At 41.9% G+C, this 26,019-nt stretch overlaps 1 protein-coding gene across 3 annotated transcripts in view; it reads right to left on the bottom strand.

The window, feature by feature from the left end:
- The window catches only part of TPD52 (tumor protein D52), a 203,541-nt gene that overhangs the window by 172,824 nt on the left and 4,698 nt on the right, over positions 1-26,019 (bottom strand). The window lies entirely within an intron of this gene.

Below are 26,019 nucleotides of genomic sequence, written 5' to 3'. Positions count from 1 at the left end.
AGCCTTGATTTGAATTGTTTGCACAGCAAACAGCACATCTTCAGTGGAGACAGCCTTAGAATCTGAAACACACTTCAGCAATATCTATTTCTTTGGTCTTCCATACTGAAGTCAGAAAGTGAGAGTTGGGTAGGAGCTCCATATTGCCTGAAGAGTGACTGGGATACTAGTGGTCTACCCTATAAGTAAGTAGACATTAAATTCTATCATTAGAGCTTTGGACCAGGGTGCATTATTTGGACAGAGCCTGGTGCTGCACAGGACATGTAATAGAAATTCCATGGACATTTCTTTCTTGAGGTCTTTTGGTGCCTTCAAGTCCACACTCCAGAATTAGCACTAAAAAAAGCTAAGTCCCCTGCCAGTTGGCTATCACTTTCCTGGACTGAATGATCATTGTCACAACTTTGTAGGCCAGAACCATATTCTATTTGAATTGGCAGGGTAGTGCTGTCATGCTAAAAGGGTTCTTACATGGGCATCACTTTGCCAAATTTATGTTGCGATTAGCTTTAGACTGTGACCTGAACTGGGGGATTACCTTACTAGGCCATTCTGAATTTAGTCAATACTTGCCCAACTAGTGCCTTTTAAACCTACACCCTTCAACCAAGTCAGTGTTCCCATATCCCTTAGATGCCTTACCCCAATAAAACTGAAGTGGGGTATACACCATCTAAACCTTAAAGCCACTTACTGCATAACTGTAGATAAGCAATCCAAATGATAAACCTAAACTGATAAACCCTCAAAGACTAAGTCAGCTAATGCAGCTTTAAGGTTCTGGATCAGTTTAAAAAAAAAAAAACAAAAACAGGGTTTTCAGGATGGGAAAAAGCAGTGCAACAGGGCAAGATGACATGTAGTGTGTCCAGGTTTGGTTTTTAAAATGGTCCTGTGGCACTGCTGTTCCCCACCTTTCCCATTCCAACACACAGGATTCTAGTAGAGGAAGCCAGCAATTCAGCTTTTGAAATCACACTGTTAGAATCATAATGGATAACTGGAGTCTGTTCATTTAAGACCAAAGGAAGATATTACCAGAAGCCACTTTCCATTGTGGTCTAAGTTTTCTTTTTCCCCTCCTGTAGTTTAAAAGACACTGAACACACATCACCACAAATTGCAAAGGGACACAGCCTCTGCAAATAGAGCACCATCCAGGTCACTGGCTAGCTAGGAGCTTAAGGTGGTCTGGTTTGATATGCCAATGATGGGCATAACTTTAATCTTGTGCACCAAAAGCATTGGTAACATGACATGTGATTGCAGGCCACATAGCAGCATTCTTTGGCACACATGCTTTGGGGGAGCAGCTAACAAAAAACAAGAGTAAAAAAAAGTCAATCTGATGTTGTTCAGCCTGCCTCAGTGCTCATGTTTTGCTTCTGTGCAACAGTTTAACTGCGGTTCTACAGATCTGCAGCTTTATAGCAAGCTTGATGACATGACATCCCTGGAGATCATTGAAAGGCCTCACACAGCAGCAGCTACTGCTATACAAATTTCCACATCCTTCAAGTATCCTCCACTAACACTACCCAAACATGTATGACAGTTGCCATCTGGACAGCTTAATGACAGAAACCAGGGACTTCGTTTTAGCCTATTTAATAATCAGATCAGTGCTCATGGCTTCTTGCCCAACCAAGTCAGCCATCAGGTACAGTGATTTCAAACTAAGCCCAACAATAGGTCATCAGCATATTTGAGACTTTACAGCAGAATAGTGCTGAGTTTAACACCAGCAGTTGCCTTCTTAAACTTGTTAGCCAATCAACAAGGATACTGAACAATGAGGGTGGCAAAACTGCCTTCCCACATTCCTGTGGCAATACACACCAGGGTTTCCTATCTGCCATGGACTTGAATGCAGCTTTGTTCCAATATAGTTCTTCTAGCAAGTGACCATCTTCCCTGTGATGCTGAGCCACGTTTTCAGCTCCCACAAACTTGTTCAATGTATTGAATCAAAGGCCACCATGTAAGTGCAGCACCCTGCTTACTAAAATTCAGACATCCTCAAAAGGCAGTCTCAAGGTAGAGATCTCATGGACAATGGAATAACTAGGTCTAATGTTGCACCAAGTATCCTGGCCTTTTTCATAAAGTGCATTGTTCATTTGAGACATTAACAAAAGTGAAAACTTCCCCTGGGTCCATAGTTGCTACCTTCAGCAAATGAATAGCCCCTTTCTTCTGATCAGAGGGGGATGGTTTTTATACACCAGATAGGAGTTTTCCAGACTCTACAGCCACAATACAACAACAATTCTCATGTGTCTGTAGCAACTCAGGGGTACTGTAACCAACCCCCGGTGTCTTCCCCGACTTCAGCTTATGGACTATTTGGATCTCAGAAGAAAAAAAAAAGTCGTTCTACCTGAACTTCCTGCTCCTCAAGTGGAGGAGCACTCAAGTGGAGGAGCCGGGGCAGACAATTTGGAAGGTGCATTTTGAATGTGGAATTTGGAAGGTGCACCTTCCATCAATGGAACTAATCTGCAGACTCTGGGCGATATGGTCATCCTGATCCTTTCCTCTACAAGCTGGTGCCCAAACACACTGCTAAGTTGAATAAAAGAGTGCAGAGATCATACCCGACTGCACCCTATTCTACACCAGCTACCTGAGTCAACCAGGATTTACACGCACACACACACACCCCATGAAGTTCTGAAATCAAATCCATTCAGCCTTTCCTTTTGTGCTTGTCAAATGTGTCTTTAAAGACTCATATTGTAGCCTCACTTTTTTCTTAGCTCCAATGATCCACGGAGGAAGTTTGAACGCTTGAGGCCCCTGCACTGATCTGGCTGCAGTCAGCACTGAAAACTAGAATCTATATGCTTAGATGACAGAGAAAGCGGCCTTTGATGTTTTTAAGCCATTGTGACAAGGCACCTCTTTTCTCTCGCCAGACTTAGCATTTCCCCCTCTGTTGATGGCAGGCCTAGGGTAATCAGCCCCACTCTGGCAGGGTTTGCCTTCTCCCTTCTGGGCTCCCTTGGTTGTATTTTCAGAGTCGGCCTAAGGGGTGATCCTCTACCAAACAAAAAGGAAACAGTCTCATACAAAAACCCAGGGGGGTACCTTTCGCTGCCCCCCCCCTTGTGTCATCCAGTTGGTTGCTCTGGGGCAGAGGTGGCCAACCTGAGCCTGAGAAGGAGCCAGAATTTATCAATGTCAGCAGCCCCCTTCCCCACCCTATCTGTTCCCAGCCTGCCTGTTCCTAGCACCTCCTGCCCACGGGTGGCTGATCAGAGCCTCACCCTCCTTCCCAATCAGCTGTTCCATGGCATGCAGGAGACTCACGGGGGGAGGGGGAAGTAGAGGGAGGAGCGAGGGCATGGCAGGCTCAGGGGAGGGGGCAGGAAGGGGTGGAGTGGGGGCAGGGCCTGTGGCAGAGCCAGGGGTTGAGCCGTGAGAACCCCCCCCCCCCGGCACATTGGAAAGTTGGCACCTGTAGCTCCAGCTCCAGAGTCTGTGCCTATACAAAGGAGTTGAATATTAACTTCTGAAGAGCCGTATGTGGTTCTGGAGCCACAGATTGGTCACCCCTGCCCTGGGGTGTCAGTCTTTCCCCTAGCAGGCCCTCAGGTTTGGTTGTTTCCCCTAGGCTAAGGAGTACCACCTCGCAGCCTGGAACAGCCTATTTCCCTGCTGCCACTCGCCTGGCAGCAGCTTGGCTCTCGCTCTCCCAAGGAGGGGTTTTTAAAGACATCAGGCTGTCCTTAATTGGATTCAGGTGTCCCTAACTGACCCCCTTCTCAGCTTGGAGGAAAAAGGGCCTTTAACATTCTAGGACTAATATATCTGCCTTCCAGGACCCTATTGCAACCATCTGGCCTGACTTTGTCACACCATTCAAGACAAAGCCATCTGACAGCTGGGTTGTAATAAAGAGCTTTTGGTTGAATTGGAACAACTCAGCCCATCAACTGTCTTCAAAGTTGGAGGTGCACTTTCGATAGCAGAAGCATCAAGTTCATCACCTCTGAACTTGAACATCTATTGCTGGTGGTCAGTGGTGCTGAAGACATCAGCCATAGCAAAACCATCTGGGCGGTCTCAGATCTGCTTGTGAATGAGTGACAAGAGCAAATCAATCATCACCATGTGCTGAGCAGCCAGTGCCTGGTTCCCGTTTGTCTACCAGAGACATGCAAAGTTTGGTACTGCCCAGGTGTCATTATCCTTTCCTACCTGTGCATTAAAGTTTCCCAGGATCACAAGAGTTCTTGGAGTTTCTTAAAGGACTGACTGCAGTTGCTGGTAAAAAGTGATCTCCAGTTGCATCATTGGCCTGGGCAGGACCCATACTGCAATGATGGAAAGATGCCTACAGCTGGTATAGACTCGGATACTGGTAAGTAGTTCATCAATCACCTGCCAGCCTTGCAATGCCTATCAGGCACTGGGTTAAGCTATAACAGCCTACTGTTGCTGAAGCAACCTGTCAGGGCAGCGTGAGAACAAAGTATAGTCTTCAATTTTTTCATTGCTTCGTGTCCAGTGCAACTCAGATAAAAGGCAGATATCAAGCATTCAGATTTTTCAATTGCTTGATGACAGCTTTCACAGTTTTGGACGTGCTTCCAGTACCAATTTTATGTTTGGCACCAATATGCAGGATATACCTGAATGGCCCTTCTGCAAGATTTCATTGGTCATTTTTACCTCAGTAGCAGAGAAACTCAGCCATTTCAGCTACAAGGACAACTAAACCAGTTTGTTGCAAGTGGTCAGCTTCAACACCCACAAAACAACATGAATAATCTTTGTACTAAGTAGCCTTGTGAGGTAGTATCTGAAAAAAAAAATTGTGTACGTGTATACACACACACACACACACACACAGAGTTTGCTGGTCAATATTGTCTTGATAAAATGTGTGCCAAAGTTGTATGTGGAGTTATAAAATTTCCCTTTATAGTGTTAACACCACATTCTAAACCACAGTAGAAGTTGACAAACTGGTATATCAAACAAAGGAATGTGTTCTGTGCTTAATTTGCATTTAAGCAGTAAAAAACAGTCCCCAAGTAGGAAAGGTAGACAAACTTCAGACAGCTGAGGAAAAGCAGCAGGGAACAGCCTTCTCCATAGACTGTCTCCAGAATCTCAGCTGGAAACATTTTCCAAGAGGAGGACTGACACCATAAAAAGGAGGAACACACCCCAAGGCACCTCTCCTCTGTCCATTGATTCACTGCTCCAGAAGGGACAAAAGAAGCAGCCACTGAATTGGAAAAGGGCTTCTGGTCTAAGAAGTTTGGTCAGTAAGACTGCTCAGAGCATGTGGTAAGAAAACCTTGCTTTAAATTTAACAGTTTGTTAAATCAGGCACCAGTTGTGTTTATAATAAAAATAAAAGGTACAACATTTCTGACTTTTATGCCTCATTAGTTGTACTCAATCTTTGTAGTTAATAAACTTGTTTTATCGAATCCAGTTTGTTTAAATGGAAGTGTCTGTGAAACTCTATTGGGGTAACAAGGTGTGTACACATTACTTTTATCAAAGAAATATGGACTTTGTATGAATGTGTGTGGTCTAGGATAGGTCTGGGCAATACAAAACATACATTTCTGGGAGAAGTCGGACAGTGTGTTGGAGTCACCATGCAATATAACCAAGGATGGCAAGAGCAAAGGTATGGCTGGATGGCTGCAGCACAGACAGCTGTGAGTGGCTTATATGCTGGAAGCTGTGAGCAGTTCAGACTGGAGGCTACAGCAGCAAAACATTGTAGAGGGCACTCCAGGTTACAGGGCATGAGTGACAGCTATAATTTAGTCCAGATTGTACCCAAGTTTGTCACACAACCTCAGGTAAATTTTATGCAATTGATTCATCAGCAAGTGCCCCATTTAGACCTGCCATATCTAGTCATTTCAGCTGCTCTTCCTTGGACTGTTATCTCAAAATATAACCAAAGTTGGACACAATGCTCTAGATGAGGATGTGTCCTGGTTCTCTTTAGTGCACTCAAGCATGCTGTTTGCCTAACCCTTACAGCTATGTACTAAACTTGTCTTAAGTCTTTCCTCAGAGGATGATTATGTACACTGCTCTCCTCAGCTAAATCCACTTCCTTCAATGCAACATGCCAAAAACTTCCTTCATTGGTTCTCAGAACTCTTTGCCAAATCACTAAGGACCCTGAATCCAAGGTATAGGACTTAACTTGGAACAGCATTAAATATTCTTGATTAAAGCCACCAAGCTGGATCTTAAGTAGCTAAGATAGTGCTCCTGAGGTAGCACTTGCAATGTTATCTGAAGTGATGGTACTAGTTTTGTGGTCGATACACCAAAGTTAGTCACTTGATGTGACCTAAAATAGTATTGAATCTCTTAGATGTGCCAGTAACCATCAGTTCAGGCTTCAAGTTAAGGTATTGCTAAAGTGCTGATATTTGCTAATTTAAGCTAGTTCATCCCATGGGAATGCCAACAAGTTTTGATTGTTTGTTTAAAAGGCCTGGATTTTTATAGCCACAGAGCTTGAGTACAAGGAATATTAAAAAGGAACTGGCATTCAGAAACTTCTGCTAGTAGTATGGTAATGCATAATTTGTTGCAAGTAATGATAGAGCAAAAGCCAGCTAACATATGAACCATATAGCAAGGCTGTTACTAAACAGGCAAAGACAGTTGAACTGGTCAGTTTTCTGGATCTCAAAGCCCTGGTCTACACTACAGAGTTAGGTCAACATAAGGCATCTTATGTCAACCTAATTATGTTGTGTACACACTACCGCTTTGCCCTGCCAATGTAAGTGACCTATAGACATAAGCAGCCCTACACCTCTTGTGGAGATGGAATTATGTTGGTATAGCTAGGCAGTACTGTGTCTGTGTAGACACTGCAGGTTACTTACATTGGGGGGCAGAGAGCTGCAGAGCCAAGAGCCTGGGTTCTCAGCATCCCCAACATTAACCCCTTAAGTTGGTGGAAGCACTCCTGGTGAGGATGTGCACCATTGGCAGAAGGATAACATGAACCTAACATAGGGCGACTTAAGTTTGTAGTTGACATGCCCAAAATCTGAAGCTAATGAAAGTTAAGCTTGCTGGAGAACAAAATTTAAGGTTTTTCACAACAAGCTCTACTAGGCAACGTTAGCCTACTGTGGTTAATTATGGAATACGAGAATACAACATTAAGTGATTTTACATGATTACCTTTGAGTAGCGCTCAAGTTACTTTAAGAACTTGAACAGAGTATACAATAGATATGTTGGTAGAAAGATCCAATTTTTTGAAGTATGCCAATTATGCTCCAATGCGAGATGTAACTAGTAACTTGGTTTAGAAGTTATCACATCCAGTTAAGACATTAATGTTTTTAGAGTTTGAGCAGACTGTCCCCTTATGCCTTTTTATAAAGTTCTTTAAATGGTGATAGTGTAACTGCCAGGACTGAAATCCAAAGGGAAAGGATTCTGCACTACTTGTACCTGTGGTACAAACAAGAACTTGTTCATACAAGTTGGAGATTTGAGCTCCAATTTTGGGTTTTAGACTAACAGTTTCCTCTAAGGGACTGAGCACCGCCATATTCTCTGTGCAGATTCTGTCCATTGCACCAGTGCAGCTACATCAGTAGCCTGCTTGACAGCCAAGCAGCTATCTTAATTTCAAGCAGGGTTGAGAGACACTAAGGGGATTGCATCCATGCAGCTATGTGAGGGGCTAGGAATAGGGAGAAGCTTGTTTATTAGACAGTATTAATCTGTACTTGTTTGTTCAAAGGTACTCAAGCAGAGCAAGTTCCAAACACGCTCTCTTCACTACTACTTTTTTCTATTGTGGACAAGGCCTAGTTTGGTGCATTTGATATGAGAATTTAGCAGCTTCACCCAAAGAACAGTGTAAAGCCAGCTGAAACTTAAAAATGGTTCAGGGGCACCTGAATTCTTCTCCACCCAGACCTAAAGAAATCCATTTTTGATTCTAGGTACTAGTAATTCACAGTAAAGTCCCCTGTTGTAGACAGAAGAATTAGACTGTCACATTTGTTTATTCTGCCAGAGCCAACATCTAACCTTCTGGAGGCTCCTTTACCACTACTGACAGCAGCATCCAGAGCCTTCTACCAGCTCCCCTTACATGAGGAAGAGGTGCAAGAAATGTGTCCTTCAGCAAATGGGGAATTGTTGACATCAAAAAACACTGAGAAATGCTGCTCTAGTGCAACCTTTGATACCTTGCCTTCCTAAACTGTGTCAGGAAGTTCTCAGGAACCAGCAATGGTCCATAGATGGGTCATTGAGGAAACGCTGCAGTAGAGGAATAAGGGACTGATCAGGGATTTTAAGAACAGCCGACTGCCTATTCCAATATTTAGGGTGACCAGATGTCCTGACTTTATAGGGACAGTCCTGACATTTGAGGCTGTCTTATAAGGAGGCCTGTCACCTCCCACTCCCATTTTTCACACTTGCTATCTGGTCACCCAACTAATATTTGAATTAAATATTTAGATTGCACTTAATACTATTTGTTCAGTGCAAGTGTGAAGGTTAAATGTGACAAAGTTAAAATCATTAATAAGCAGCCTAGGTATTGAAATAAGTAGTTGAGCTCCCCCTAATGGCATTCTGTAGAAATAGAAAGTTATAGAATATTATGCCCTGGGGAAAAAAAAATTGGGAAAGCAAGTTAGACTGGCCTTGTTTACATCTCACTAATCTGCTCCTTGAGGAAACCTGAAATTACATTGTGTTACAGTGGTTAGATTAGTTAGAAGTTAATAGCCTTTTTTATTATTATTTATTATTATTATATTATTAATACAAGTCTATGTTCTCCTAGCAGTTTGAGAGTACTCAAATGTTCCCAATCCCTGAATTATGCCTGATCTGCCAGTAGCACAATTGTCTAAGGATCAGTTTGATCTTAAATTTAGTGTATTCAGACACTACTGATATCAACTCTGCTGTAAACAAGTCTATTTATCAGGCTTGTTATACAGGTAGGTCCATATCATGCAGGGATTCTATAGAGGAGTATCAGTTTAGTTTTGCCCTTTAAAATTCTGTATGGATGTCATTAAGCCATTAACCCACTCCCATTAACTCTGTACCAGCTATTTGTTTTGAGAACTGTGGGCTTCTACATGTACTCCTCCCCTCTGTTTTCAGGGGACAATCCTGGTTCAACCCTGAATTCTCAGAGTTGAGTGGCTCTTTAGCCTAGGAGGAGGGTATAATAGGCCAGGGGAAGCTAAGCCTCACCTGTGGTACAATTACCGACCCGCTGCCTTTCAGTGCGCGGACACCTGGGCTGGGGTGGCCCCACCTGTGCCACCTCTTCCCATCTTTGGCTCCACCCCTTCACTCAGGCCCCCATCACCCACCCCTGGCCAAGTCAGTCTTCTCCACCCCCCCTCCCCAGCCAGGCCCTGACTTCCCTCCCCCACATCCCTCCTCCTGGTAAACAGCAGGTACCTGGTGGCAGAAAATGCTCCCCCAAAATGTTTGTACTAGTTCAAGTCGGGAGAGGGGAAGTGGTCAGCTCAGGGGAGGGGTTACAAGCTATGGTGTACAGCAAATAGAATGTAGGTGCTAGTCTTAAAGACACTAGTCACTTAAAATTTGGCTAGCTTTAAAGATTCTAAATGTTCAAGTGTTTCTAAAAAGAACATTTCTAGATTTTAGTAGCCAAATAGTTACATGTACATAGAGACTCTGCTTCATGTTCATCAAGAGCACATCTGTAGAAGATATCTAGTACAGGTAAATTAAATATGGAACCAGAGTACAGCAAGCTTAGCTATCCAGTATAGAAATAAGGTATTTCTGTAGTAGTTCAAACAGTGTACATGAACCATGCTCACACCAAGCATCAAAACTTGCTGTTACTTATTTTCTTCTCTTTAAGGCCACAACCAGCTAAATTCAAGATTGCAGTGTCACAGCATTGTCAACTGGGACTTCTGTCATATCTTAAGCTATTGCATAAGAAGTTTGCCTTACTGAATTGCTATAACAAATGATTGCAGGGAAGTTGTTGCATACCCAACTGGCAGTTTAGAACTGCTACCCAACACCTTTGCTCTCTTAGCTTGTCAACAGCAAATTGCAGATTGTTATGAAGTTGTCCCATACCATTTTGAATTGAATCTTTTGTTACAGAAGATTATTAGTGAACACTTTACTCAGTGGTATGACTGGAGCAAGAGTGTACACACACTGGACAAGTCTCAAATAATGGCTCTATTATTTCTAACCACTAATGCAACGTATTAGCTCCCCTGCTTGGATTAAAAAAAAGTTTAATATTTAGCCAGACATCTTTCAGACAGCTTGAAAGGTAAAAAAAAGACATTGATTTAATTTGCAGCTTGATGTTAAGGTGGTAGCTTGCAAGAAGGTGGACTAAGGATAGTCACAGCTTAGACACAGAATTAGATTTTTTTTTTTTAAACAAAGTAAAATGCGTTTATCATCCCCTGACCAGTCTGCTTATGTTTTATTATAACCCTTCCCCACCAAGTGTGTTGGGGCAGGGCTCATCTTCCCTTGTGTAACTAGCTCATTTTGGGGCTATTGCAATACTAGTACACAGTATTGTCTGATGCACTTTCAAAAGGTTTGACCAGTTTCCCCATTTGTTAGTTTCCTCCTGCGTCATTCACAATGTGTGTGCACACAAAGCTGGAAACTGCAAGAAAGGTTGATGCAGATGGACACCAGATACGCTGCTTTTTAGTTTGGTTTTGAAATCTTGACCTTCAAATAATCCATATTTGACAATATAGTAAGAGCATCTGACAGGTTTGGTTCTATTTGTTTTAGTTTGACTGCAAAACTATTAATCCACTTGTTCCATCACATGGTATAGCAGAGTAGTAACATAGGTAAGACTAAAGTTGTAGATGCTGCATACTAGCAGCTATTAGCTCATGTGTAGAAGATTGGGATGATTAGTATTTATAACAGTTTGATTCATTCATGTGACAGCAATATCTTTGTAGGCTTACCAATTCACTTAATTATCTGACTTGAAATAACTGCAAATGTCTAGTCATAGTAAGACTTGTTAATGTTTAATGCTGCTTGAGTTCACTGTATCCCAGCATCCTCCTTTGGAAGATTCTGGAATACTGGATAGAGCTGAGGTTTGGTCCTTAGGTAAGGTACTACAAGAACTCAGATCTGCATTCTATTCCAGCTATACCACAGACTTCCTGTGCAAGCTCAGGTAACTGAATAAAAAAAATTACTTGTCCTCTTCTTGTGAGGAAGGCAAGTATATGGCCCTTTATGAGATGCAAAGATACTAGAGTTATGGGGTTCATGTAAAAACCTAGAGAATTTTCTACATGTTCAAGTTATTTTCATCATATTTGAACACTGCAGGCCAGAGTCAGGGTCAGAGTGGAAGGGTGCTAAAGAGCCATGTTCTCTGGTTCAGTCCCAATCAGAATATTTGGCCTGTAGATCTTTACTACACAAAATAGGAATACATTCTTATTTTCCAAGATTGAGACATCTGCAATAAAGCTGGTCAAAAAATTCCAACTTTTGACGTCTTCCATAAAGAGACAACATTCATTCCACTTCTTAGCTAACTCTAGACCACAGGCTTCAGTCATTAATTGATTTCTTGTTTGGCTATTCAGCATGCCCTCAATAATCTGCTTTCTGCCATGCACAGAGGGAGACCCCTAAATTAGTTGAAATTGTGGCAAGTGGACACATTGCAGTATTTCTTTAAGTGAGGCCATCACATCTAGGAGACCTGGGCAAATTGTTTCCTCTCAAAGAAACCCCTTCTGCTAGATGGCATCCAGGCAGGCTCAATGAAGCCAATTCTTCCTGTTTATCTCAATGTCTGTTCTCCTCTAGGATTATCTGTAACATGCACTACTTTGTTTCAGATGGAGCCCTGAGCTGTATATAGTCGCCTCTTGTCCAAGGCCTGCTACCAGTACCGCAAAAGCCTATGAGTATTCAGGGTGCTATGGCAAGTGTGACTTCTTGTTGCTACATGTAGGTGATGAATCTAGGTGTGAATTTGCCTCCTTGAAGTTTATGGAAGATAAAAGTTCCAAGATAGAACTGCCAGTACAGAGTCCTTAACTTCTTGCAAACCATGGTTAGGAATTTGTTCAGATATTTTAGCCTTAGTATTGCTCTGATCCCTCCCAACCATTTGGTAATCAGGAGTGGTATCGACATGCTTGTCTTTTCCATTTGTGGGACTTCAGTCACTCCGGTCTGATGGCAAGTTGTTTCTCTCATCTGCCCTCATAAGCAGGTTTGTACTGGGGATTATCTAGCAAGGTTTATATTTCACAGGGAAACTGGTTAGGTGAATTTTAAAGTGTTTAAGTGAAAGGCAAATGGACAATCACATGTAAAAGCTGGCATTAATGGAACAATGCAGACAATTATGCAAGACCTGAAAGGACAGACCTTGAACTTGATGCAGTGAACATGGAAACCAGTGGGGAGATTCAGAAAGCAGGTGGCATGGGCAAGAGATCTAGCACTATTTTCTATGGATTGAAGAATGGCAACATGGGTGTCAGGAGACCTATGAACACTTACAAGTGTACAGTAAGAAGTGTACAATAAAAAGCTGAAGTTGTGGGATCACTTCATCTTGTGAATTATGCAAGTTCTCAGCTAGAATTAAAGTATAATGTAAAGCCCTGACTGGAACTTTGAATATATTGCACGATTTCAGTAATCACTTATGCATTCATCCTGTTTCCTAATTGTAATCCACAGTTATGAAGCCTATAGTGAAAGTTTTAACAGGTATTTCTTGTTGCTGGGTTTAGTAGCAGACTGCATGTTATATTATCAGTTTACAACCTAAGAAACTGTTTAGATATTTAAAATCTCTATATCCAAGCAAGAGTTATGGAAAACTCTGAGTTTTAGGCCATTGCATCAGTAAATGTACAAGCCTTGTTTTGCACATGGTGCCACCAGCACGTGTGATAATTGCTGAGAATATTTAAATGCTAGCATTTTTTGCTGGGATTAAGGTGACTAATCCAGATTAATTTTCCATTCATTCTGAAATGTAGAATGTGATGCCAAAGGTGTATGGTTTTTTTTGGGGGGGGGGTTTAAACACCCATGTTCTTGAAATCTGCAAGTATGATGTAGGCAATTCTCAATGGCACATTCAACCTACTGCATTATTTAAATCAACAGTACTTCCAACATATTAAGACATTCTCTACTAGTAGTAGTGTGCTAGAGTACTCTCCACTTGTTGAAAGTGCTTGAATCCTTATTTCTATAACAGGCCAAAACTTGGTTGCTTGAAAGGAGAGTACAGCAGCATCCTAAAGGGGTTAGATAAACAGCAACTCCCTCCCCATCCAAAGCTGAATATAAATAGTCAAGTTACCATAAAGATTGTAGATGCTAAACATTTAAGAGAAAGCTTGCTTTATTGCAACACCCATTCTCCTCCAGATCCACACATTTATTCACTAGTTTTTCCTCTGATCTTAAGATGTCTCAAGTTTCTTTCACACTTATTTCTTATAGTTTGGCTTTGATATGTAGAGTTCTTTCTGAACTCAATATTTTGATTGTTCTCCCAACTTTTTTCAACCACCACCTATTCTTCCTTCCCATTTATATGCCATCTGTTGGGCCAAGGGCTGGAGTGAAGACCCTGCAGTGCCCTTCCAAGTTTAAGAGTGGGCAGCCCTGCCATAACTATCAAGAGGAAGTCCATTTAGTTTAGGTAAGAAACTGAAGGATATTCAAAATTGAATACTGTAGTATTCAATTAATGTATAAAGTGCAACTCTTATAAGCAAATAACCAGAGCATAAGTATTCTATTTACAGCTACAGCAAGGTTTTTTGTTGTTGTTGTTTTTAATAAACAGATAGCTCTCCAGATTCTACCTAGGATAGGAGTCATGGTGGGTTTCCTTCTCATACATAGGATGGGAGGACTGTCTAGACTCAAATATGCCTCAGTGACATGCAGCTGCATTATTTCCATGGGCTTTGTTAGTGGATGCAAGTCACTGGAATGTTTTTATTAATGCTCAAGGGAGGTATAGACTAGTTCCCTCTTAACTGGGTTGGCACTGAAGTGCCAACCAGGAATAATCTTGATAAAGGAACTAGTTACTGTATAGGTTGTATAAACAGATCCATTTGAGTGTGGTTGTACTCAGAGTTCATAGAATGGTACCCCTTCAGTCTGGAAAGAAATCCATATCCTGCTCTAGTCCCCAAATAAAGATGAACACTGTCATAAATAAAGTAAATACCTTTAAATCCCTCCTGGCCAGAGGAAAAACCCTTTCACCTGTAAAGGGTTAAGAAGCTAAGCTAACCTCACTGGCACCTGATCAAAATGACCAATGAGGAGACAAGATACTTTCAAAGCTGGAGGGGGGGGGGCAGTGGAACAAAGGGTTCTCTCTGTGATGTTTTTGCCAGGACCAGAGCAGGAATGCAGGTCAGAACTCCTGTAAAGAGTTAGTAAGCAATCTAGTTAGATGCGTCAGATTCTGTTTTGTTTAAATGGCTGATAAAATAAGTTGTGCTGAATGGAATGTAGATTCCTGTTTTTGTAACTTAAGGTTTTGCCTACAGGGATTCTCTGTTTTGAATCCGATTACCCTGGAAGATATTTACCATCCTGATTTTACAGAGGTGATTCTTTTACTTTTTCTTCAATTAAAATTCTTCTTTTAAGAACCAGATTGCTTTTTCATTGTTCTTAAGATCCAAGGGTTTGGGTCTGTGTTCACCTATGCAAATTGGTGAGGACTTTTATCAAGCCTTCCCCAGGAAAGGGGGTGTAGTGCTTTGGGGGATTTTTGGGGGGGGGGGGGAAGAAGTTTCCAAGTGGGCACTTCCCCTGTTTTGTGTAACATTTTGGCGGTGGCAGCTTTTAACCTAAGCTGGTAAGAATATGCCTTAGGGGGTCTTTCATGCAGGTCCCTACATCTGTACCCTAAGAGTTCAGAGTGGGGAAGGAACCTTGACAAACATTGTATTAATACTTCATACGATTAATGTGACAACTGAAGCCTGTTTAATGGATTAGTCTTCACAAAAGATGTAGTTTACATTTTATTAAGATTCAGACTATGCCCACTGATTAAGTATTTTGTTGTGCACGCTTGTCGCCACTGAGATACTGCTCCAGCTATGAATGCAGGTGTAATTTGCTACAAGAGTTTAAATACACTACTATTGCCAGCCAAAGATACCGCAGAGACCTTGATATCTACATTTTAAGTTATGTCTGATGAGCTTGCCTCTAAACATTGTGTTGCTATGCAGAAATTGAGTCTGCAGATGGGTTTAGGAATACAGATAAAGCACTTGACATATGGAAGCTTGCTTTAAGATGTCAATGACAGTATGTTTTTGTAAATACAGTCAAGCCTCGGGAGTGCTTGTAGCCATGGATTTGTAAAGAATCCTGCTGAATTCAAGGTGTATGCTGTGTATGTTATGTAAAGCAGAGCCAGGGAACCTAGGATTTCCTGTCTCTAGGGTTGTTTGTTACATAGTAGATACTTATAAGACAACAGTTTTAAAGTTTTGTGTTGCTATGACATATAACACTGTATAATTTAAGCAGTTTCGTTTCAGTGCTTAGTTAGTATATGCCTGCTCAGCTTGTTTTGTTTCTCCCTTGGGCAATTGTGCGCACGGTCAAGTTTAATATCAACTGCAATCCTGACAAGTTGGACAGTACAACATCCTGTATTTGCAGTCCTTCCCCTATAGCAGGAGTTCCCAAACTGTTGTACACATCCCGTGGGGGTACACGAGAGAAATTGTATAATAGTGGATTTATTGCATTTTCTTAACAGGCTACTCAAAGCTTTACAACTGTGGTAATGATATATAAAATACAGTAGTTAGTTTACTTCAAGATGTACCAATGAGGACAGAGAACTGATACACAGAGCCCTCACCTCTAATCATCGTACAGCACAGGTTCAGTTGCCCAGCAATTGTCCAGTGTAACTGAGCTCAAAACTTAGTCGGTGGAGGTTTTCATTTGTTTATGTCACACTATATACTGTACGTAACAGTGAAATATGGACAGATGGCTAAAGACAGATAGAGTTAAGAAGAACACACAAAGGATCAGTGATGAGTGGGGTATGGGTACAGGAACAGCTGGTAGATCTGGAATGGGGTACATAGGCAGCTGGCAGATATGGAATGGGGTACGCACTAAGAAAAGTTTGGGAATCTCTGCTCCAGAGGGCTCAGAATCTGCTACTGAGAAGACAAATTCGAGAGTTGATGATGTCCTGGTGAAACAAATAAATATTTCAGTTCCAGCCAATTGCCTACTGCATATTTGTGGGTAGAATGAGACTAGTTCTTACTGACTGTCTTATAGCTGAAAGCAGGGCATGTTACTATATTAAGGGTCAGTTATCTAGACCTAAAAATTTTAAAGACCCCTCAGTCACAGCATTACTCAAGAATCAAATCTAAAAATTTGGGCCCTAGCAGCTTGACCTTGAACTAAAGGGCAAAGCTAATCAGTACTCATTTTAGTGCCTTACAGGATGATGTATCAATTCTGAGATCATCATAATGGCCTCTTCTGGCCTTAATCTAATGTAACCTCATGCATAACGGGCCATAGACTTTCATCCAATAATTCCTGCATCAAACCCATAACTTCTGGGTTGTACTACTCCATTCAGTTTTATAAAGCCCCTCACCACTGTAGTCAGAGCTCCTTCCAGAAGTGCAGTAAGTGATGTTAGTGTCTTTTAGGGCTTGTCTACACTGCCACTTAGTGCTGAAACTTTCCTTGCTCAGGGGTTTGGGGGGAGAAAAAAACCACACCCATGAGTGATGCAAGTTTCAGTGCTGTAAAGTGGCAGTGTAGATAGTGCTCCCTGCACTGGGAACTATTGCCCTTGCAGAGGTAGGTTTTTTTTTTGTTTTGTTTTTTTTAAAGCGTGCTGGGATAGCTGTCTCCCTGTGCTGGAGCTACATCTACACAGCCATGTTAAAGTGCTACCACTGCACTTTAACATTGGCTGTGTAGACATACCCTTGGAAGAGGGCATCCATTCTTTGAAGACTTTGAATGATGGAAAATCCAAATACTTTGAATTGTTCCAATTGTCAGTTACCATTACTTCATATCTCTCTCTCTATCTCACACAGTTCAGGGATGGAGATACCTTTATGGAGGTAGAGGTGTATCCTGTGAACAGGTCCTAAACATTGGATAGATTTTGAGAGAGTCATAATTCTGGCCCTGCTCAAGCAGACTGGGTCCTACATCCTGTAATGGACACAGAGTTTCAAGTCCTACCTTTCCATAACTTAAGGATTATCAGTAACCTCACTGCTGGCCTTTTAATGCATTAAGATATTCTCCAGCAGTGCATAAAACCTGCCAGAGCTTGCTGTTTGATCAGTGACAAAAGGCCTTTTTCAGAGAGACAAAAAAAAGAGTCAACGCCTAACAAGGCAAGCACATGAAGTACCTGCCTGCTGCAGCTGTACATGTCAATTTCTCCATTTAGAGGAGTAAATAAGCAAGGATAGGTTGCTATAAAAGCCTTGAAGAATATGAGAGCTACTCATCCAGGTTGCTACACAAGGATGGGCTCTGCCTGCACTGAAGCCCAGCAGCAACTCTGACGAGAAGCTCAACTCCACCCCAGCTGATTGATTTTTACCAAGGTGCGATGCTGTCCCTATCCCTTGCTGGGCACATTCTTTTGAATCAGTGTCTTATAGGGCTCTGATAAATTTGAAGCTCCATCTACCTTTACCCTGCTGGAAGAGAGCACTTTTCTCCTTCTAGGCTATTTTGTAACAGGAGGAAGGAGTCTGCCACTACCTTTTCCCTGGCCTCTATATTTTGACTCTTGTCTATGATTAAGGCTATGTCTACAGTACAGAGTTTTGTAGACAAAGTAATTAAAGCAACATAAAACAGCTGTTGCATGGCCACACTATGCTCCTTGTGTCAGCACAGTGCAGCCACACTAGCAGCATTTGCATCAACACAGGAAGCAGTGCACTGTGGGTAGCTATCCCACTGTGCAACTGGCCACAGGGTGCTTTGGGAAGGGTTTGCAATGCCTCATGGGGCAGGCACAGCATCACATAATGCAGGTTTCTCAATCCCATTGTTCCATGGGCATCCTATTACATTGCCAGCTGCTTTTCAAGTGAAGAGTATGGGGTGGAGAAGGGGGAGCAGGGGGGGAGGGGAGTGTGTTGGGGAAGAGTGTGTGAGCATGCTGTCTCTAAGTTCAGACAGCTGCTTGAGCAACCAACCTGAGGCAAGGGAGGAGGACACCTCCACACATCAATGCCCAGCTCTGCACAGCAGTCTCTTCCCCCTCTCAGCCCCCACAACAGCAGCCTGCTCTGCCTGCTGATTCCCATTAACGGACTTCTGTGATTCCCTCCAAGTTATCCCACAGCCTCCTCAGCAGCTCTTAGCTCTCCACACTGTGGAATGTCAAAGCTTCCTGGAGCTTTGGCAGGGGAGAGGCACATGCCTTCATAGCTAGATGCAGGGCAGCAGAGTTCAAAACAGCGAGAGAAAGCAGTCATGGTGAGCATTGTGGGATACTGGGGAGGCCAGTTGGGGCAACAAACAGCAGCATCTATGCTGACATCTTGTCACTAACTTTGCCACAAAAACTATGCCTCTTGTCAAGGTGGTTTTATTTTGTCTGCAAAACAGTTTTGCCACCAAAAGTAGCTTTTAGTATGTACAGCTTCATAGCTTTTGCTGACAAAACAGCCTTTTGCTTAAAAACTGTGTAGTATAGACAAGGTCCAAGTCCAGTGGAAGCTTGTGCTGCTCAACTGCCCCCAGAAGTAGGAAAATTTTGCTCTGCTGCTAGGTAAGAGTTAACAGCAACAGCGGTAGTGAGTCCATCCTTGCAGATTCAGAGAGAGAACTTAATTATCAGTTAGTGTTTAGGTTGCAGCAGCCAAGGACTAGAACATTTTATTTAAAAGTTTCAGTTCTGCAGAACTGGCCACAGAAACTTGCCAGGAAAAAGCTTTCCAGTTGCAACTTGTGAGTGAGTAGATTTTAAGTACTCAACATTTAGTAAATGCTCTGGATGGTGTTCCTTAGGCTATGAACAGGGGTCCAAAGCACAGCTGCAAAATAGGGAGAGCAGAACTTTTACAGTCATGAAAGTAGTTTCTTTTTTAGCACTAGTTTCTGGTTGACTAGCTGAGATTCTCCCATTATCAACAATAGATTTTAGACTTGCACTAGAAAGTGTTTTCTAGTATTTCCACACTTCAGCATTTGAGGGAACTCTGCTTCTCCCTCTCCCCACACACACAAAAGCTCAGTATGCCTTAGTGATAGAGACTTGACTTTTTAGTTTTAGGGGCTTCAATTTAGGCATCTAGCTAAGAATGACCTAGTTCCATTCCATCCTACCCCTCTCTGAGAATTAAGTACATCTCCATGTGCTCAGCATCTCTATGTTAAGAATCTATATGGGGCCCAAGCTTAAGCTGACTCACAGATGATTCTGGCCATATAGTAGCACCTCAATTCAGTGAGTAGTCTTATTGTAGCACCATCTTTCCCTTCCAGTCCCCATTTTTTTGGCTTACCCTCTGCAGTCTACCCAAGGAGGAGGATAAGTGAGCCATCTACTAACACACAACAAACCTCAAGCCAAGATATTAAGACTAGGAAAGATTATTTCTCCATCAGAAGCAGCTGTGTGCTTTTCTGATACAAGCTCAGTCAAGCTTTACTTTTGCTTTGAAGCCACCTACAGTTCTTTCAGATAGCCTTGCTGAGCAGAGGTCAGCAACCTGGACAATTATTCTGTTCGGGGGGAACCCACCAAAAAAAAAAAACCACACACCATTAAGTCTACAATAAGATTTTCTGTAAGTTAGTTCAGGAATCCTTAGCATTCAGGTAAAGTTCCTACACTGTTCTGCTGCCATGGAAACACTAACTTTTGTTTTGTTTCCATCTTGCACACTATTTGTCTGAAAGGATACAATTATGTCATTTTTATCTCAAATCCCAAAATACTTTACAGACTTATAGTACATAGGCTAAACACGCCAACACCTTTATACGTTGCTATGATGAAGGTAGATTCTCCAAGATCCCTTTCTGTTGGCATAGGAGAGCTTTCTATCATAAACAGGCAGAAGTGGCTCCTACACCAGTTGCCCCACACCCTGGTGTCAGAAATGCAAGCAATTGGGAGAAAGCATGACAGCTCTGGATACCAACTGAGCCCTCATGGCAATGGTGGCATTTAGAACAGCCAAGAGGCTTCTTCAATCTCAGAGACTGGTGCAAGTCAGGAAGCCTCACTCAACTCCCTGACATAGATCTCCCCCCATTTCCTAGGCAGATCAATGCTCTGCCACAGGAAAGAATCTGGCCCTGGAGAAAAAAAATTGTTTAAAAAGAGAGACAGTACTTACAGGCTAATAAGGGGAGAAATGTTTAAGGTCTGTAGAGTAGCCAGAATATAGGAACTTTTCTCTATGGCCAGTAGCGTTGAAAAAGTTAACACTAGAAAGCAAAAGCATGCATGAGATTAGCACTGGAGCAAGGAGGGCATAGACAAGATTCTTACAGCAAATTAGAATAGTGTTGGAGAGCAGCAGCAGACTTGCATATATTGGAGCTAGATGTATAGCTATTCCTAATAAGCACCGGGTTTTGCTGAAAGGGGTTTAGTAGAGTTGCTCAGTAACAGTTCTGCACCAGGCTGGTACCCAGCATAGTTCAGAGCAGTTTCAGGCTACTCTGTTATGCCAGCAGCTAGTAGTAGAAGCAAAGGGACTGTCCTAGCAGCCAGGACTGACCAATTACAAAAGCATTCCAGTCATACCACTCTCCCTTCCCCAGAATATCCCCTACAGCAAGAGCTGGGGATACCATCTAGGAATTCCCCCACACTAAGGAAAGTCCTTCATCCAGATCCAGAAAATTCTGGCTTTGTTTGTGCTGATAGAACATCAGCAAGCTTTGGAACCAAGGATCTGACCCAGGAATAGAGGCTGCAAACAGGAAAAGGAAACTCAACAGAAAAAAAAGCTAGATGCTCTGAGCCGAGTGAGATTAAGGAAGTGTTTTACCAATGATGTTCTTGCCAAATAAGCACTTCTGAGTGAAGCCAGTTCTAAACTGGTAAATATAGGGGTCAGGGGGGTGGGGGAGAGGGAAATTAAGGCCTTGTCTTCATTTAAGGTTTTGCCACTTAACGACATCATCATAGACCTTACTAGGTCAACATAGTTATAGCAGCAATTCCCCCAGCATAGATGCAGTTGTATGGGTATAAGAATGCATATACTGATATAGCTTAGCCTGGCGAAGCAAAGCAAAATAATCTATATCAGTATAGAGACCTTTATACCAGCATAATTTGATCTACATTAGGGCTCTCACTGGCCTAACTGATTGTTTAAAAAAAGAGACACATCCCTTACAAGTAGAATTAAAATAATCTATAGCACAAGTGTAGATCAGGCCTAATAGGAGCAACACTAAAAAATAGCTAGGGGTAGAATTTACAACAGAGATAAGATAGGAAGTTTTCCTGGAACATGTAATCCTCATTTAGAGACAATTTAGCCCTTCCATTTGCTGAAAGTACAAAGTGTTTGTCAATGTAATGGCACCCTTCCAAGTCTAGAGACAAATGACACATCTCAGCTGCTACTCACTTTGCTAAGCAGCAGACTGAAGTTCAGAATTCTTCTGTTTCACCAAAGCTGCTCAGAGTGCTATGGGCAGCAATGAAACTGATGAGATTCATATCAACTATCCTGCTGGTACTTGGGGAAGCTCCGAATACCTGAAGCATGCAGGCAATGAAGCTGTCGGGGGAATGAGGGTCTAAAAAAAGCTGGAAGAGCCAGAGACAGAGACATCCTGCTCCTCAGCCTTCCACCCACCTCTCCTCACAAGCATTGGAGTGTCTGGGCATTTCCAGTTAGCCATCCAGGACCCAACCCGTCTCCAGTGAGAAATCCTTTTCTCACTATCACCCTCTGATTTACACTGCCCACCCAAACAGTTTACCACTAAGTTTTGCCAAAATATACAGGAGGTCAAAACAAGTTACTTGGACACCATAAAAATCCTATTTTTAAATCAAGATTGGATGTTTTTCCTAAAACATGCTCTAGTTCTAATGGAATTTAGTTCAGTGAAATCCTATGGTCAGGGTGATGCAGGAGTCAGACTAGATCAGTAGTCTCTTCTGGCCTTATAAATTAGGAATAAAAAGCCAATTTCTATTCATCTAGTAGTTGGTCAGCTTCACCTCTACACATCAATGAAAACCTACAGAAAAGGTCAGTTGGATGTCAGGATACTGAAGAATTACTGACAGTGAGAACTGGATGATCCCTTAACTATTAATTTCCCATTTGTCTAGCCATGTGCAACTTTAGAGAAAGTAGTTTTGAAATGTGTAGTTTAATTTTGAATGCAAGTCTGAGTTTTTCAAACAAGCTTGACAAGAACTGATACAAGTTGACAAACATACCATACTCACCAGGGCAGAACTTGATGGGTCTTGTATGGACTGACTAGTTGGCCAAAGTTCAACCTAGTGAGGTTCAAGGGCAGATCTGCTCTGGCCACAGTAAAATTGGATTTTTTTGTATAGCTAAATTCTCTTCAGTTTTACTTTTAGTCACACAGGTGGCCCATTTGCCTGGTGAAGTTATGCTTGTCACTCCCGATTTTAAAGCACATTTGTTTCCTTTCCCCATCATTCATGTTAGCTACGATGTTAGACGTGCAACATTAGTGCTTAGAGAGTCAACATGAGGAAGGTTCCCAATATTGCTAGCAGTAGTTCCCTCCACCCTGGGGTTGATATAATGGATTCTGATGTAACAGACTTAATACAGACTGCTAGTTCTAGAAAGAGATGTTTATATTGGGCATGTATAACAATGTGAATAGAACAGAGGAGCTCAATGTACCACAACTCCCAGAACACTTCAAAAATCCTCTTGACTACTGGAGTGAAAAGCTTGCACGCTATGATTCTTCTCCAGGTCTAAAAATGGAAAACTGCTGAAGTGCAGGTAAAAGAAACCAGCACCGAATTGTGAAGTCTGAGCATAATACAATTAAAAAAACCACAAGAACAAAAATCAAACACGGATTAGTCTTGGTAAATCATGGAGACTTTTTTGCTGCATGTGGTTACCAAGCATTCAAGGTTAAGACATTTCTGATCCGATCATACCGATAGATTGCATGTGCACTGAAGTTGTGCCAGCTTTCTGAGCAATGGTGAGCTGCACAAGTGCTGGCGAAGGTGTCAGTGCCAACATAGATAGGGCTCAGATGTCTCTTGCTACCATACTGTGCAGAAGCTGGAAGTGCTGGTACAATGTTTTCTACTGCTGAAAAGGATACAACCACACAGCTTCAGGTATTTTGTGTAACAGGCCATTTAAAAGTTGTTCAGACTAAACTCTGTAAGCTTAGGTTTTTGAGGAGGGTGTGGGAATGTTGACAGTATGCAATGATCTATGGATTTGTACACACTACCACTTATGTTGATATAACTTATGTTGCTCAGGGGTGTGAATAAGCCATCCTCCTAAATGACGCAAGTTACACCAACTTAAGTACTAATGTGGACAGTGCTAGGTCAGTGGAAAAGCTTCTCTCACCAACATAGCTACCGCCTCTCGAGGTGGTTTTATTATGCCCATAGGAGAGCTCTGTAGCAATTCTAGTGTAGACTAGCCCCAAGTAGTTGGCCTTTAAGGGTGGGAAACAGTAAGTAACCAAGGCAGGTTTCCTCAGAAAGTTAGTGTCTATTTACCTATGAAGACCCTACTTCTCAGCGATTACAAGCACCACAAAGCAAAAAAGACTACATGATTTATCAGCATTAGTTTGTAGTGAAAGAGCATCTGGGCTAAATAACACTAAACAAAGAATAAGCATTAAGTAGCATTTTAAATTAATATTGTGACATCCACTAGTTTAGTAAATTGCTTTTTTGTTCTATAAAGTTAAACTTCTAGTGCTAACAGTTTTAAACTAAAGGCTCTCTTGCCGGGTTTCCAATCAAAGTAGTCTCTAGCCAGCATTACACAAGTCTTTCTATTGCACAAGTGTGAAGAAACCCAGTTTATGGTATTAATTGCTAAGTTTATGAAGCTCTTCATTTCAGTGTATTATTTTAATTTGTTTGTTTTGAGATGCATTTACCAGTGTATTTTTAAAGTTTACTGTTTTGAGTAACCAACTTATTTACAATTAGTTTCATATTTAACATATTATATAGTTGGAGTACAAAAATTCAGGAACAGCTATCAAGCCATCCAAGATTTTTTACTTTTCACAGGGTGAGAATGCAGCTGTCAACTTAATTGTTACAAGGTTGATACCATGCATTGACATCTATTAAGTGGAAACATAGGTTACATGGCAGTTTCACTATTATCACTCTGTATGCATCACAATTCACAAACCTCATTGTTAGACCAACAAACTTATTTCAATTGTCTTGCTCATGGCATAGGCATCTCCTAGACTGTAGCCATAATCTTATATAGAGCATCTAAATGAGGTTTTCCTTCCACACTACCCAGAAAAGAGAGACAGAAAGCAAGAAGAGTCCAACTTTTGCTAGTTTCAAACAAAGATGATCTTTTCAGCATTCTGGCTATTGCTGAGCTGATTACGAGTTATCTGTATTACCTCTGGGTTGCCTTCTCACCCTCCTCCCCCCATATTCCTTTTGGGTTTACAGCAGCCACCAAGAGTCAATGAGATACAGCTTACTAACACTATGCTTTCTTGAGCAAGAGTTTGTTTGGCTGACTAGGCTAGCATTGTTGTTCTAGTCATGTCAGTCTCAGAATATTAGAGAGACAAGGTGGGTGAGGTAATATCTTATTGGACCAACTTCTGTTGGTGAGACACACAAGACTAGTATTGTCAGCCAAGTTTACAATCCAAAGAAACATCCAGTTTGCTAATTAGATGTGTCCAAGACAACAGGCCGCTGTAGTGGTAAGTCATTGGTGAGTGTAGGCCTATCAAATGTGGAACAAGAATCCCATATCTCCTGTACTAGAGTTTTCTTACAGCTATATTTCTTTAGACTAATTTCTTGCATGCCTTCTTTTTAAACTGATTTAACTATGTTTGTCTTCACTACACAGGAGTCTTGTTATTTCAGAGTAGTTGACTTTATAATTGGGCATATTCTCATTTTGTACAAGGAGATCAGAAGTGGGAATTCCGAGAAACATTCCCTTGAAGTTCCTGAAGTGGACAGTAGTGAAACAAAAAGAAAAGGAGTACTTGTGGCACCTTAGAGACTAACAAATTTATTAGAGCATAAGCTTTCGTGAGCTACAGCTCACTTCATCGGATGCATTTGGTGGAAAAAACAGGAGAGATTTATATACACACACAGAGAGAACATGAAACAATGGGTTTATCATACACACTGTAAGGAGAGTGATCACTTAAGATAAGCCATCACCAGCAGCAGGGGGGGAAAGGAGGAAAACCTTTCATGGTGACAAGCAAGGTAGGCTAATTCCAGCAGTTAACAAGAATATCAGAGGAACAGTGGGGGGTGGGGTGGGAGGGAGAAATACCATGGGGAAATCGTTTTACTTTGTGTAATGACTCATCCATTCCCAGTCTCTATTCAAGCCTAAGTTAACTGTATCCAGTTTGCAAATTAATTCCAATTCAGCAGTCTCTCGTTGGAGTCTGTTTTTGAAGCTTTTTTGTTGAAGGATAGCCATTCTTAGGTCTGTAATCGAGTGACCAGAGAGATTGAAGTGTTCTCCAACTGGTTTTTGAATGTTATAATTCTTGACGTCTGATTTGTGTCCATTCATTCTTTTACGTAGAGACTGTCCAGTTTGGCCAATGTACACGGCAGAGGGGCATTGCTGGCACATGATGGCATATATCACATTGGTAGATGCGCAGGTGAACGAGCCTCTGATAGCGTGGCTGATGTGATTAGGCCCTATGATGTCCCCTGAATAG

Source organism: Dermochelys coriacea, chromosome 2, assembly GCF_009764565.3.
Source record: "Dermochelys coriacea isolate rDerCor1 chromosome 2, rDerCor1.pri.v4, whole genome shotgun sequence".
NCBI lineage: Eukaryota > Metazoa > Chordata > Testudines > Dermochelyidae > Dermochelys > Dermochelys coriacea.
This window is presented reverse-complemented; position numbering and strand designations above follow the sequence as displayed.